The sequence below is a fragment of the Sciurus vulgaris genome (genome assembly GCF_902686455.1).
Source record: "Sciurus vulgaris genome assembly, chromosome: 3".
Taxonomy (NCBI): Eukaryota; Metazoa; Chordata; class Mammalia; order Rodentia; family Sciuridae; genus Sciurus; species Sciurus vulgaris.
Window position 1 is genome coordinate 189,156,832 of NC_136463.1, and position 13,889 is coordinate 189,170,720.

At 47.2% G+C, this 13,889-nt stretch overlaps 1 protein-coding gene across 3 annotated transcripts in view; it reads right to left on the reverse strand.

The window, feature by feature from the left end:
• HDLBP (high density lipoprotein binding protein) overlaps positions 1–13,889 on the reverse strand; it is a 60,788-nt gene extending 46,899 nt beyond the window's left edge. For all 3 annotated transcript variants that reach the window (XM_079133662.1, XM_079133660.1, XM_079133661.1), the window contains exon 1: positions 13,786–13,889. The gene's annotated coding sequence lies outside the window, so the exon portion shown is untranslated. The remainder of the gene's footprint in view (positions 1–13,785) is intronic.

Sequence of the window (13,889 nt, forward strand, 5' to 3'; positions counted from 1 at the left end):
TGAGGATCCGGCTCTGAGACTAAGCACAGCTGAGACCCCAGAAAACGAGGGGGGGGGGGGCAGTTTTCACACACAGCTCTCCAGCACACAGCTTCTCTGGCAGTTACCCAGCAACACAAACACCACACGTCCCGCAAAGGTGATAGCACCTTCCATGGAGTCCACGGAGGCCCAACCACAGCCTGACTGCGACTCAGTAACACCATCTTTTCCTCCCTGTACTTACCAATCAAAGGGACACAACCACGGCCATCTCTGCCACTGTGTGCACTGGCAAGGCCATACCGGGTCCCCAGGCTCTCGGTAGCCTGGGAGCTCCCACGTAGGCAATGCAACTGGGAACTTTGGTCTCTAGGGCTGGTAAGTCAGTTTCCAGCACAAGCAAACAATCAAAATAGAAACCTTGTTTCAAAAGAAAAAAGTATTCTTCAAATTGGCCTCTCAAACACACTGATCTAAGTCCATGTTTTAATACCATCTAACTAAAATTTTTCTTTGATTTTTAAAAGTCAAAACCAAATACAACCCATAATTCCACTTGAAACACCTCTGAGCTAAGTACTGACATTATTAGAAAGCTTATCACTTAAGAGTGAAATCAAGAGCAACATGGGGGACACAGTCCCACGTGCAGGACATGGAGGATGCATGGACACCCGAGGAGCTGCTTCTAGCAGCAGGAGCACGGAGCAGAGTGCCCGAGTCCTGCTCTCGCACACTCTGCCTGGCCAAGGCACCACCATGCCACAGGTCACCTGACAGTTGGAGAGTATTTAAAAAATTTTTGATTAAAAAAAAGAGAAGGCAACAAGTTTCTTGTTCTATACGACAAGGCGTCAGAAACCACACACTACACTGGAAAGGGAGCCCTGAAGGGTAGAACCACTTTAGCAGGAGACCACCAAGGACAGCCAAAACCAGCCCCTTGCAGTGCTACTTCTCTAATAGTCACTGTGCCGCTGTCCTCCCCCACTGCCGCTCTGTGGCAGACAGCCCTCTGCAGTGCATGCCAGGCCTCTGCACGGCAACTGCTGCTGGTTGGTTCCCTCCAGGCCTGCAGAGCTCCTGGGTTGATCTGTCAGGGCTGCTGTCACTGAACCACAAAGGACAGCTTTCCCTCCCCCAGGAACGCCAGACAGGGGAGCTCAGCCACCACACCCTTGTCTGCCTGACCCAAGGTATAACACAGAGAGCTCACAGCCTTCCCAACCCCTAGTGACCAACCAGCCACCAGGGCCAAGTGCTGGGCAGGCCCAAAACGTGCACCACCACTGATGTGCCAGAGCACTCCTGGAAGGCACTGCGATCACGTCCACTGCAGAGAAGAGGACACACAGCATGTGCCAGGTCCAGCCAGCCAAGCCAGCTGGGAAGGGAAGCTGCCTGCAGGGGATCAGGCTTCTCCAGCACCCAGGCCTACGGAAGGTCCTCTCACCTGGCAGGCCAGGGCCAAGAACCACCATTCCCTGGCATCAGTGCAGTCCCCAGCCTAACCCACATGTGGTGAGAGGATGCCACAAGGTCAAAGGAGTGATGCTAATGAAGATGACCAGTATAGAAAGCAGGACAGTGGGAAGGCATCACGCAGCCTGCCGTGGAAGGGGGCTCTCGGCACTGTCAAGCAGCCTGGCACCCACCCACAGGGGTGCGCATGGACAGCAGGCCCTGAATACTTAGCGCGGTCACAGAAGGCACACTGACCCCAGTACATCCGGTCCTCGACAGTCTGTTAGCCAAGCATGTGCAGACCTCTGGGGAAGGCCGTCCATGAAGACTTTCCCTGAGGCACTCGTTCATGGTGGTCTAAGAGCAACGTGCCAACACTGGCCTTCAGACTGGATTACTTCTAGATCCAGAATTTCCCCAGAGTTTAAAAAGAGGATCTGGATTCTGGACCCCAATATAGTTCACCCAAAAGTCAGCTAAAGGACAAATGTTCAGAATATCACCTTTTCGGCGATCTATGCTATCCTGTTTATCCTCCTAAAACACATGCAGAAACATGTGATTGGAACTTTCGGCTTCTGCATCAGCAACTCTGTCCTTGCCCCGAATGAGATCTCTGGCACCTAATGAGGCCCGGATGGGACAGAGTTATGGTAATACTGGCTTAATACTGACAGAATTAATACATGATTAAGCCACAGGACACTTGTTATATTGATGCTTACCAAGAAATGAGATTTTTAGCATAAAAATGATAAAGTACAACTCAACAGAACAACATAGTTGGCAATTTCCAAGGACCATCCTCTAAGAAATATCTCCAAAATAATTAATCTTTTCCCAATATTTTCTGTGTATATATTAATACATGGCTTCAATAAAAACAGGATCATTTGCACTGTTCACCACTTGCCACACCTACTCCCATTTAAAAGCAGGTCATGGCCATCTTTTCATGTTTTACATAAAGTTTTTCCTCATTGAAAACTGCACATTGAATGAAGTAACCTATTGATGGGACCTCTAAGTTTTTGTTTCTTTTTTTTCAATGATTGAAAAAAGGAGGCGGGGGGTGGGTAGGCATGGCTAGAAGAAAATCTTGTTCACTTGGGCCTGAACCTTCACAGGATAAATTCCTGGAAATATGATTTCCAGCAATGCAGGTATCCCTGCTATGAGAGTAAATCTGCCCTGCAAATGGGCTCCACCATCTTCAATCACAGCCTCTTAGGAGCCTCCCCTTGCCCTCTCCACAACAACCAGATGGTCCTGTCCATTGTCCATCAGTCTGATGTGGGGGAATGAAATCTTGTTCAGTTATGGGCAATCTGCTGGTGAGACTGAAATCTTGTTCAGTTATGGGCAATCTGCATTCTGTGACGTGAAGCCTGGACTGTTCACAACTTGACCCACTTCCTACCAGCATGTTCCAGCGCACATACTGAAGACCCAGATAGCCAGTCAGGCTCCACGGCAGTAGGAATGAACAGAAGCAGGATGACCTTAAGAAACTCAAGTCGAAGCTCAAAAGCGCACTGCTGAAAGTCAGCCAGGCAAGACCCAGAGAAACAGGACTGAAGAAAAGGAAACCCTTCCTCAAGTACGCAGGTGGTGGACAAAGCAGGTCGACCATCTGAGATCCCCAAGTCTGCCAAAGTCAAGTACACACGCAGTGGACAAAGCAGGTTGACCATCTGAGATCCCCAAGTCTGCCAAAGTCAAGTACACACGCAGTGGACAAAGCAGGGTGACCATCTGAGATCCCCAAGTCTGCCAAAGTTCTGCTGCATCCTGTTTTAAGGGCATGCTGGGGCTGGGTTGTGGCTCAGTGGTAGAGCACTCGCCTAGCAAGCGTGAGGCCCTGGGTCCAATCCTCAGCACCACATAAAAATAAAATAAAGGTATTGTATCCACCTACAATTAAAAATATATTAAAAAAAAAAAAAAAGGCATGCTTTGCTACCCATTGACAGGGTCTGGCTCAGGTCTCCCTGGCAAGGGAGGGTCATAGTACCTTCTTCTTATGGCTGAGGGAAAAGTGAGAATGCCTTCAACAGGTCTGGCTCAAGGTCACCTCCCTCACCATTGTGGGGTCAGCCTTGAGCTCTGCCCGCCCGCATCCTCAACCTCTGGCACTCCTGCTGCCCCTGGCTCTGCTCTGCAGCTTCCACTGCCTGCAGCCCCACACTCCTCCCATGTGCTGGATGCACAGCTGCCCACATGTTGCTCCCAGATGGTTGACCACTGCTTGTTTGCTCACTGCAGGCTTCCTGAACGGCCAACACCCAACCTATGTCTCCTCCTCCTCCTCCTTCCTTATTTGTGCCTGCCAGGCCTCGTCTGCTGGTCCCTTCACTGCCTTTTGTCCCGGAACTCAAATGTGACCTCCATGAAGGCACAGCAGAACACACCTGCTCCACTCCTTGAAGCAGCTGCCTCTTGCTGCAGAGCCCGGAGGCAGCAGCTGTCAGATCCCAGGCTCACCTGCATTCCACCAGAAGCGCCTCTAAAATGATAGTCAAGGGTCCTCATTTAAAGAAACAAACAGAAAAAAAAAATCTAAGTAGAGATAAGAGCCTTAAAAGACCAGTAGCTGAAAGCTGGAAACAGACCTGAAAGGGCTGAAACCTACCGCAGCAATAGGTAAGGCCAACTCAACCCGACTGAGGTAGGGGAGATTGCACTGAAAACAGAATCAAGAACTTAAAACGCGGAGATCCAAGATGGCAGACCAGAGGGAGGCTTGCGTTCTTTGTCGGCTCCAGAACTCGGGTTTCAAGCAGAGAATATCTGTTTCTTGGTGAGGCAGTTCTTGCAGCTTATCGATCCCCTGCTGTTTACCCCATTTATCTACTGTGATCACCTGCAGTCTGCCAGCATATCGACTACTTTTTGAGTGCAGATTGCTCACTTTCTGGCATCTACCATTCACCATTTGTCTGCAGCTTGCCTGTCCATTGCCTGCCTTTCACCTACCCATCACCCACCGCCCGAGGTTCATCTCCTGATCATCCGACAGCTGCCAGCAGACTGACCACAGACTGCCAGTGGAGCACCAGCTGCCTGCTGTTGCCTGGAAGTTCACTGTCACAGTACCTGCAGGTTTGGTTACACATGGCTGCTGCCCTTTTGAGACAACAGCCAGGACTCGTAGGACCCCTGGCTGGACTGACTGAGCCCCGTCTCCAGGATCCCTCAGCCCGACCGATCACTCCCTGCCTCTGGGGCCCTCACATCAACTGACTGCTCCCTGCCGCCAGGACCCCCAGACCAACTGACTGCGCCCTGCCTCCAGGATCCCGCAACTAGACTGACCACACCCCACCTCCAGGACCCCTGCCCTACCAACCGCATCCTGCCTCCAGGACCTCCAGCTGACCACACCCACACCCTGAGCTGCAGTTCCCCATTTGCCAACACATTTCAAAGCCAGAGCGGCCATCTTGGAAAATCCTGGAAGCTGTATCTCCCATCTTTAGGTGGGGCAAATCCCATTCTGAGACCCCAACACCTGGAGACTAAATAATATGCTATTGAATGAAGCATGGATAACAGAAAACTTCAGGAAGGAGATAAAAAAATTCTTAGAGGTAAATGAGAATGACGATACAACATATCGAAATCTCTGGGACACTATGAAAGCAGTACTAAGAGGAAAATTCATTGCATGGAGTGCATTCCAGAAAAGAATGAAAAGTCAACAATTAAATGACCTAACATTATAGCTCAAAGCCCTAGAAAAAGAAGAACAGAATAACAGCAAAAGTAGTAGAAGACAGGAAATAATTAAAATCAGAGCTGAAATCAGTGAAATTGAAACAAAAGAAACAATTAAAAAAATCGACAAAACAAAAAGTCGGTTCTTTTGAAAAAGTAAACAAAATAGACAAACCCTTAGCCACACTAACAAAAAGGAGAGAAAACTGAAATTACTAAAATTCATGATGAAAAAGGAAGTATGACAGACACCACCAAAATACATAACGAGAAGCTACTTTGAAAATCTATATTCCAAACAAAATAGAAAATACTGAAGACATTGACAAATTTCTAGAGACATATGATTCTCCCAGACTGAACCAGGAGGACATACACAATTTAAACAGATCAATTTCAAACAATGAAATAGAAGAAGCCATCAAAAGCCTACCATCCAAGAAAAGCCCAGGACCAGACGGATTCTCAACCGAGTTCTACAAGACCTCCAAAGTAGAACTCATTCCAATACTCCTCAAAGTATTCCAGGAAATAGAAAAGGAGGGTACCCTACCAAACTCATTCTATGAGGCTAGTATCACCCTCATACCCAAACCAGACAAAGACACATCAAAGAAAGAAAATTTTAGACCAATATGCTTGATGAATATCGACACAAAGATTCTTAACAAAATCCTGGCAAATCACATTCAAAAACATATTAAGAAGATAGCGCACCACGATCAAGTGGGGTTCATCCCTGGAATGCAAGTTTGGTTCAACATCTGTAAATCAATAAGCGTAATCCATCATGTCAATAGACGTAAGGATACGAATCATATGGTTATTTCAATTGACACACAAAAAGCGTTCGGCAAAACACAACACCCCTTCATGCTGAAAACACCAGAAAAAATAGGGATAGTAGGAACATTCCTGAACATTGTAAAGGCTATTTATGCTAAGCCCACGGCCAGCATCATTCTTAATGGAGAAAAACTGAAACCATTTCCTTTAAAAATGGGAACAAGACAGGGATGTCCTCTTTCACCACTTCTATTCAACATTGTCCTTGAAACTCTAGCCAGAGCAATTAGGCAGACTAAAAAAATTAAAGGGATACGAATAGGAAAAGAGGAACTTAAGCTGTCACTATTTGCTGATGACATGATTTTCTATTTAGAGGATCCAAAAAACTCCTCCGGAAAACTTCTAGACCTCATCAATGAATTCAGCAAAATAGCAGGATATAAAATCAACACGCATAAATCTAAAGCATTTTTATTCAAAAGTGATGAAACATCTGAAAGGGAAAACAAGGAAAACAACTCCATTTGCCATAGCCTCAAAAAACAAAACAAAACAAAAACTTGAAAACTTGGGAATCAATCTAACCAAAGAGGCAAAAGACCTGTACAATGAAAACTACAAAACATTGAAGAAAGACATTGAAGAAGACCTTGGAAGATGGAAAGATCTCCCATGTTCTTGGATAGGCAGAATGAATATTATCAAGATGGCCATACTTCCAAAGGTGATATACAGATTTAATGCAATTCCAATTAAAATCCCAGTGACATTTCTCATAGAAACAGAAAAAGCAATCATGAAATTCATCTGGAAAAACAAAAGATCCCAAATAGCCAAAGCAATCCTGGGCAGGAAGAGTGATGCAGGAGGTATCACAACACCAGACCTTAAACTCTACTATAGAGCAACAGTAACAAAAACGACATGGTTTTGGCACAAAAATAGACAAGTTGATCAATGGTATAGGATAGAAGACACGGAGACAAACCCACATAAGTACAGTAACCTCACACTAAACAAAGGTGCCAAAAACTTACAATGGAGAAAAGATAGCCTCTTCAACAAATGGTGCTGGTAAAACTGGAAATTCATATGCATGAGAATGAAACTAAACCCCTATCTCTCACCCTGCACAAAACTCAACTCAAAATGGATCAAGGATCTAGGAATTAGACTTGAGACCCTTCACCAAATAGAAGAAAAAGTAGGCCTGAATCTCCATCACGTTGGCTTAGAACCAGACCTCCTTAACAAGACCCCCACAGTGCAAGAAATAAAAGCAAGAATCAATAAATGGGATAGATTCAAACTAAAAAGTTTTTTCTCAGCACAGGAAACAATCAACAATGTGAAAAGAGAGCCTACAGAGTGGGAGAAAATCTTTTCCACACACACTTCAGACACAGTGCTCATCTCCAAAGTTTATAAAGAACTTTAAGAACCTTATACCAAAAATACAAGGAACCCAATCAATAATGGGCTAAGGAAATGGGCAGACACTTCACAGAAGAAGATGTACAGGTGATCAACGAATATATGAAAAAGTGCTCATCATCCCTAGTAATTAGAGAAATGCAAATTAAAACCACCCTAAGATTTCATCTAACTCCAATTAGAATGGCTATTATCAAGAACACAAGCAATAATAAGAGTTGGTGTGGATGTGGGGGAAAAGTACTCGTACATTGCTGGTGGAGCTGCAAATTGCTGCAGCCACTCTGGAAAGCAGTATGGAGATTCCTCAGAAAACTTGCAATGGACCCACCATTTGACCCAGCTATCCCACTCCTCAGTTGATACCCAAAGGACTTAAAATCAGCATACCACAGTGATGCAGCCACATCAATGTTCATAGCAGCTCAATTCACAAGAGCTAGATTGTGGAACCAACCTAGATGCCCTTCAATTGACGAATGGATAAAGAAACTGTGGTATATATACACAATGGAATATTACTCGGCCATAAAGAAGAATAAAACTATGGCATTTGCTGGTAAATGGATGAAGTTGGAAAATATCATGCTAAGTGAAATAGGCCAAGCCCAAAAAACCAAAGGCCGAATGTTTTCTCTGAAAAGTGCATGACAATATATAACGAGGGGGGTGATGGGAGGAAGTGAAGAATGAAGGAAGTTAGGATGGTGTAGAGGAAAAAGGGGTGCGGATGGAAAAACAACAGAATGAAACAGATAGTATTACCCTATATATATCTGTATGATTACATGAATGGTGTGAATCTACATTGTGCACAACCACAGAAATGAAAAGTTGTGGCCCATTTGTGTACAATAAATCAAAATGTGTATGTAAAAATAAAAAATATTTTAATTAAAAAACAACAACAACAAAAAAACTTAAAAAGCAAGAAGCCTCTGGATTCACACCAAATTGCAATGCTGGGCAATTGTCCCTCTCCTGTTCTGGCCAAAGAATGCCACTGCTTCCTCTGGAAAGGGAAACAATCTCTGACCTGCGGTCAACAGTCACAGTGGAGGGGTCCCTCTGGATACAGACAGCAAGCTCTTCCTTGGCTGGTGCTTGGACCCCAGGCCCCTCCTGTACGTGGCCCTACCAGAAGCAGCAGGCAAGGGCTTCCAGACATTCCTCCGGGGAATGCAAAGAGCCACAGAAGCTGACAAGTGCTATGAGGAGAGTCCATGGAGGCCTGGAAAAGAGGTCCTCCTAGGCAGACCCTGAGGGGCATCCACGGGGCCTGGAAAAGAGGTCCTCCTAGGCAGACCCTGAGGGGCATCCACGGGGCCTGGAAAAGAGGTCCTCCTAGGCAGACCCTGAGGGGCATCCATGGGGCCTGGTAAAGAGGTCCTCCTAGGCAGATCCTGAGGGGAGTCCACGGGGCCTGGTAAAGAGGTCCTCCTAGGCAGACCGTGACCACACACTCAGAGGCCAGTGGCATGCACACAGAGAGCCTAGAAAGGCCCTGAAATGAAAGCTCAAATAAAGTGATTTCAGGGAGAACTTGAAGAGAAACTCAAAATCCAGAGACACAGGAGGACACTTTATATCCACGAAACAAAGACCGGTTACGAAGCGGAAAGGGAAGGAACAAGAGAAAGCTCTTGGAATAAAAGGCACGGGCTGGGCTGTGCTCAGGCGCAGAGCCCGTGCCTAGCCCACTGAGGCCCTGGGATCCATCCTCAGCATCGCATAAAAAGGTAGATAATATAATGACACCGTGTCCATCTACAACAAAAAGATATTTCAAAAAAACAAAAGAAAATGAGAACTCAGTCGAGGGACACTCCAGAAAGAAAGGGGAGACCAAGGGCATGCAGCCTCAACAGACTGGGGTAGGGCGTCCGGTTGGTGACCACGGAAAATAATCACCTATCTTACATTTCTAAATCACTGAGTGAATGTCAAAGCTCTCACTGTAGAAATTAAGTCTGTGGAGCAATGGCTATGTTTATTAGCTTGATTCTGTCATTCCAGATCGTACTCATAAACGTAACTTTGTGCCCCATAAATACAACCAACTAAAATCTGCCAATTTATAATGGGGGGGCGGGTAGAAAACCTATGAAAAATTAAGAGTGCCAATCCAGAATCTGACAGAATTTCAGAAAGAGAGAGAAAGCAAATGGGACGAAGCCAAAGTGTTGAATAAAGGAAAATGGCCAGAACTGAGGACCACAGGTTTCCAAATCAAAAGACGTGAGTTGGCAAGACACCAGTGAAAACAGACCCCAGAGGAATCTTGTTCTGGGCTTCCTTTGCTGTTTTTTGAATACCTTTATTTATTTATTTTTTATGTGGTGGTGAGGATTAAACCCAGTGCTGCACACGTGCCAGGCTGGCCCTTAACCCCAGCCCCTCTGGTGTTCTCAGTTTCAGAGAGAGCGAGACTTTGACCTTAGCCAACACAGTCACGCAAGAAGGCTGCACACTCAGGAGGGCTGAGGCTTTGGCAGCCCTGCAGGGGAGGACAGAGCCCTGTGTGACTCTCATGCAGGCGCTGGGAGAGCGCAGAGCTTCAGCTCCCCACAGCTGCCCTCAGCAACTCCCAGAGCGGGCGCTCCAGCAAGCTGGGCGCAAAGACTGCAGGACACGGGCTCCCCAAGCGCAGGGGCTGTTGCGGTGCGCAGCTCAGTCCAGGCATTTCACCGCGGCAGAGTCCGAGGCACCGGAAGAACCGATTCCAAAGGAGATGAACAGAATACTGTCTTTCACCAGACAAAACACACACAATTTCTTGGAAAGAGCTTTAAGACAACTGGTGCAGTACCTAGGGTTGAATTTTAGTGACATGTAGAAAACTAAGAAAAGAGCAAACAAAACTTAAAACTTCAGGAAAAATCAAAATGTCATCCAGAAAAGTAAAACGACCCCATCAGACCATCTGGCCCAGCTGTGGATGGCACCATGTAGCACAACATGAACATGAGCACACACAAGATGAATGAACAGACACTACTACACACTGAACTCACCAAATCAGGGATGTCCCCACCTTGGGGAGCCACCATCTGTCTGCACAGAGAAGGAAGCAGGTGACAGAAAGTCAGGCACTTCAAATCCACTCTCGTCTGTGGAACAGGGTGCAAGGTGCAAGCAAGTCAAGTAGACAAGCTCTTCAGAGTTGGAAACAAAGGCCCAGGGGGTCCACAAGGAGCCCGAGGAGGGTACTGTGAGGGAGGAAACGTGACTGAGGAAGGACACTGTGACTTTTTTCCTTACCAGCCCCTGTTGGTATGGCTTTGAATTATACAAAGATATAATCTTGATTTGAAACAAGATTTTCTTTTTTTATTTGTTCTTTTTAGTCATACATGACAGTAGAGTGTATTTTGGCATATCAAATGTGGAGTATAACTTCCATTCCTGTGGTTGTACATGATGTGGAGATGCGCTGGTCGTGGATTCATATACAAACACAGGGAAGTGATGCCAGATTTTTATTTTAAGATTCGTATGAATGTCAATCACACATAGTAAGAGAGCCAACTTCACAGCAAGAACTACAAGGAGACTAATGCGATGACGGACGCCAGGACATGTTTGAGAACAAGTGTCTGGCTCATCTTTAGTGGCATTCAAGGAACTCAGGCATGTCTGGCCAAACAATAGCCTACCAGTCATTTTACCTGTAAAATGTCTGATTCTAAAAGTTAGGAGGTAGAAAAGAATAAAACCTTGCTTTAGCCAAAAGTATCATGTGATCACATTTTATAATGCTATACATGTAAAAAGAGCTTCATTATTTTCTTGGTTTCCAGATGCTGAATGCTGAGGTGCTGGCAGTCTGAGGGAATGTGCATTTGACATATTAATTTGGGTTTTCTGGCTGTTTTTCTACTTGGTCAAAAATATGAACATCCATCTTGGACTTTGTACCGCCGTAATTTGGAATCTGAGAAATCAGCTGTGTGCTGGTTCTTCTGGAGCTTGATTGCTGCTTTACAGAAGAGAGAGGCACTTGCTATGACCACATGTTCATGGGAGGGCGCACACAAGAGGCCATGTCAAATATGCACCACAAGACCCGTTTTCCATCAAGACTTTCTGGTAAACAATCTTCACTTGGGAAATTCTAATGGAGGAGCTATCTGACCCATGGAAGATCATAAATCATGCCAGTAGTCACAATATAATTACCTGAAATCCTGTTCAAGTCAGTGTCTTGATGGGGGTCGACTGGGGGCCTGAAGCCCTGCACCACAGCCCCAGCCAGCCCTCTGCCACTCAGGCGCAAGCAGCAGCAGAGTCCCAGCCTGCTGCCATCTGTGTGGCACCTCCCTTCCTAGTCTTCCAGTCTGGACCACCCCATCTACCTGGAAAAATTCTTAATTACCTTTCCACCCCAGTTCAAGGACATCCCTCGTGAACTTTCCAACAGGTGATCACTGCCTCCTCTTTCTTATCTTCACAGCTGGCACACATTTCTATCACTGCACTTATCACACTTAACAAGTTTTCTAAGTGAATCTTCTAGACTAAACCACAAACTGCTTAAGAAAAAAAAAATCTGTATCTCCTTTACCTTTGCAACCCCAGAACCCCAAAAATGACTGACATTACAGTTTCCAGTACATGTAATTGAAGTGCTGAAGAAGTGAGGCCATAAGACTTAGGTCAGACAATCACAAGACAAAACAACAAAGTCAAGAGTACTCAATGACCCAAGAAATTCTCATCAGGTCACCAGAAGTCAGCGTGCCTGATGGAGTGGTTGCCATGACAGGGTCCACCTGAGCTGGCACGGGCTGGCATCCTCCTAGGGGTGCTGCCTTACACTGGCACTCTCCCTAGGCAGCGTGGGTCTAGGTAAGATGAGACAAACCCCTAAACAGCCTGGCTCATAGCAGAACACAGCATCATCAGGAAAGTATTCATCACTGCGAATTAGTTAATGGGCCTTTTAAGGCTGTTACTGAGCTTAGAGCAAGTAGGCTCCATTTTCTCCAAGTCCTAAATTCTCATGGTAGGTTAACTGTTGATGTTTCAGATTCAGAGAAATGGGAATTCACATGATGGTGGCTTTTTTTTTTTTTTTTTGGAGACAGGGTTTAGCTAAGTTACTCAGACTGGACTTGAACTTGATGATCCTCCTACCTGAGCCTCTAGAGTAGCTGGAATCATAAGCCAGCTCCTGGAGATAGCAGTTATTCTTAACCAAGCACTTTCTCAGCTACTTTAAAACACTGCTTTAGAACATTCTATCACACACTTAATGAGTTTACCCCGAGGGTACTGTGTGTTGGAAATTAAAATATAAACCAAGGCAATACGATTCATCCAATGTTTCAGGTTTGCTCAGCCATCTTGTGTTTATCTTAAAGGGGTTTTAAGAAAGCTGCCTGCTAAGAAAGTGACTGGACTACCCCAAGCAGACAAATGTGTGAAGTCATTGACTGAGGGCTTGGGGTAGCTTTGGAACTGCTAATCTACAAACCCCAAAACTGAAGTACAAGTCATCCTGAAAGTGAAGATGACGGCCTCAGACTGCTCCAACGTTTCATCTGCTCGTGTGCACTTTTTAATAAGCAGAACGCAAGTCAGTTTCTCCTTTGGCTTACACGGTATGCAAACACCCTCTCGTCTTCTAAGTCGGACGGGGGAGGTCGCACGGCAGCTAACCCTAAGCACCTGGCCCTCTTCCAAGGGGGCTACGCACAAAAATACTCGCGACAGGCCATGTTTCAGAACAGCTCCGGGTCCCAACGCCGTGCCCGTCACCCACTAGGGACGCAAGTGTTTCCTCGGGTCAGGGGCGCGCAGGGAGGCTTCCTGCAGAGCGGTCTTGGCGGCAGGCCGAGGCGGGAGACTTCGACGGCTGCCCGGGCCGTGGTCCGCACGGGGAAGAGGAAAGCACATCCCCACCGGACCTGGGCCGGTCGCTGCTAGCCGGAGCGCTGGGCACGCCGCAGGTCTCACCTCGCACCCCAGACTGGGAGAAGCGAGGGCCCCGCCGGCTCCGCCCTCCCCGCGGGCGCGGGCCCCAGCCGGCGCAGGAAGGCCACGTCCCCGGGGACGGGCGCGACTCTATGGTGTGCGCGGGGCCGCGCCCACATGACCAAGGCGCAGCCAATCGCGGCGCGGCGGCGTGCCATCGAGACGGCCGCGGCTGCGGCTAGAGCAGCCCGCGGGCGGCTCGCCAGCCCGGGCCCGGCCCCGCTCGGCGCTCCCAGCTCGGTGCTGCCGCCATCTTCCTGGAGGGGAGGACAGAGGCGAAGGCCCCCTCCCCGTCAGCCCTCCGCACTCATGCCACCACCTGCCCGTCCCCGGCCGCCCTTACCCTTAGCGGCCACCTGGCTCCTTTTAGAGAAACGCCCTTTCCCCCAGTCCACTTGCCCGTAAGGCGAAGATTCTCATTACCTGTTCCACTCTTATTAGCGTGAGGAAGCCAAGCTCATAAGGTAGGAACTGTGGCGAAACAGGGACAAGCCGCCATCTTGGTAAAGGAGAAGAGGCTACGCTTG